General features: G+C 34.5%; 1 protein-coding gene across 2 annotated transcripts in view; it reads right to left on the reverse strand.

Moving 5' to 3' along the window:
* Window positions 1–2,500, reverse strand: part of LOC122636233 (Krueppel-like factor 6) — a 340,915-nt gene that overhangs the window by 328,264 nt on the left and 10,151 nt on the right. The gene's annotated exons all lie outside the window — the stretch shown is intronic.

Consider the following 2,500-nt stretch of genomic DNA (forward strand, 5'->3'; position numbering starts at 1 on the left):
CTCTCTCTCTCTCTCTCTCTCTCTCTCTCTCTCTCTCTCTCTCTCGTTTTCTTTTTGTTGTAATTTTTTTCTTTTTTCTCTTTTACACAATAAATAAAAATCACATCTCTCGTTCGCGATGGCACGAGCAAATCTCGAGGGTGAACGAGAGACTACTATGTGCGATTTTTGAATAAAACACGAAAACGAAAAGCGAAACGAACGTGAGAGAGAGAGAAAGAGAGAGAGAGAGAGAGAGAGAGAGAGAGAGAGAGACAAACAGATAGATAGATAGAGAAAGACAGACAGACAGACAAAAAAGGAAGAGAAAACAACAACAACAAAAAAAAGAGAGAGAAAACAAAACAAAAACAAAAAGCTATGCACTTCCGAACCATTTTTACCATCGATATATCTACAGGACAGAAGAACGAGAGCGTTGGCGTTATTTCCGTTTGTATGGAAATATCCCGTAAAATGACTAACTGTACATGAGATAACGAACGACTGATAAGTACAACTACGTTAAACACCGTCGTTAAATAAATCTCGAAAAATGTCGGAGACCATTATTCATCACGTATAATTAACATTCTGTATTTCTGCGCACGTTTATAACTGAAAACTAATTATCCGTCTGTTTCGAACCAAGTCCTTACAAACGTATCAGAGATTATTACCTGGATATACTCTACCAAGCACCGAAATCGAACACGTCGACGAGCTGGAGCTAATTGCGATCGAAATTCTCAATTTAGATGTACACACGCACGCACACATATACACGTAAAATGTTTAATAATACTACTTACTTTAATCTAACGGAACAATTATCCGTGCTAATATTTGTATACATATGTGTATATAAAAAGTCGATCGATTAAAATAAGTACGGAAAGATATCGAGGGGTTAGAAGTTATCCTTAGAAAAGAATATTGAACTAATAATAACATATCATTACAAAAATTAAAAACAAAAAAGAAAAAGAAAACTGCACAACGATCCAAAGAATGGTAGGCAATTTTTATTGGACGACGAGAACGAATATTTGGAGATATGAGATTTTCAAAAATTCTGTATACATTTTTCATTGTGGTTATAAATTTATTTGCTACTAGTAATGAATACTTTTTTTGGTCAATCGATCGATCGGTGACATTAGATTTATTATGTAAATTAGTATGTCGGTAACTTAGACGCGTGTATACGATAAACAAGAAAGAGAGAGAGGGAGAGAGAGAGAGAGAGAACGAGAGAGAGAGAGAGAGAGAGAGAGAGAGAGAGAGAGAGAGAGAGAGAGAGAGAGAGAGAGAGAGAGAGAGACGTAATAAGCCTTCGAAGTTGTATAACGAGCGATCAAAGTACGTAACAGGCTTTATACGATCATACCGATCAGATCGATCACATCGATTAGATCGATTGATCGATCGGTCAATCGTTCGATCGTTCGTTCGATCCTACGCTTTTCACAAATATTTAATAATTCGTCGACACGTCTCGCGTCGACGACGACGCATGGGATATTTGATATCGTCGGCGAAACAAGCGAGTATACGCGTTTTATTCGCGAATTAATTTACCCGCTAAAACAAATAATTCAGCTCTACGCCATCGTGCACTCTCACCGCAAAAGGTCGACCTAACTCTGCTCTGTGACTCGGGTCTACAGGGTTATATCGAAACAACGTACGTATACATATATACATGCACGTATATATGTATATACATATATATATATATATATATATATATATATATTACTTATATCGTATTGTTAAACGCGTCAGGAAAACGTGAGAGCATAATTAAAGCCGGTTACCTAGTACTATGTAATGAAAAATAGTTCATAATAATTACGATGTATGGAGAAACCATAATAATATCATTTACATGTCGATATATTTTATTGTAACAAATAATTCGTAATTATATCTATTACATGTAGATAATATTTCGTAGAATGAATTCTAATATTTTTCCTTCTCGTAATTTCAATTAAATCGAACGACGATGCAACGAGCGAAAGAACGCAAAGCATATATACACACACATATACACACGTTATACATATATACATGTATACGTGCATGGTATGTATATTATAATGTCATCGATTTATTGCGTCGTCGACCGACAGCTCGCTTTCTCCCAACGATTTCGGGTTAATTGCGATCGAAGGAACTATAATAATCTCGACGTTGAGTATTGTTGGCTCGAGACTCGGCCGATTGGATTGTTGAATATTTCAAAAATAACACGATTAACTACTAAAGGGTAGTAAAACAAAAAGAGAAAGAACGAAACAAAAAAACGAACAAAAAAGGAAAAAAAGAATAAATAAACAACGATAATAATAATAATAATAATAATAATAATAATAATAATAACCTACGGAAACATAATCGCAAAATGTGTACGAAAATGTGTATAAAAATAATTTAAACACATCGAAGGCTATTACGATTTAAATCTTCGATCGATAGATTAGAAATTAGGAATATAGATAGAATTGCTCTTGTA

Source organism: Vespula pensylvanica, chromosome 21 (genome assembly GCF_014466175.1).
Source record: "Vespula pensylvanica isolate Volc-1 chromosome 21, ASM1446617v1, whole genome shotgun sequence".
NCBI lineage: Eukaryota > Metazoa > Arthropoda > Insecta > Hymenoptera > Vespidae > Vespula > Vespula pensylvanica.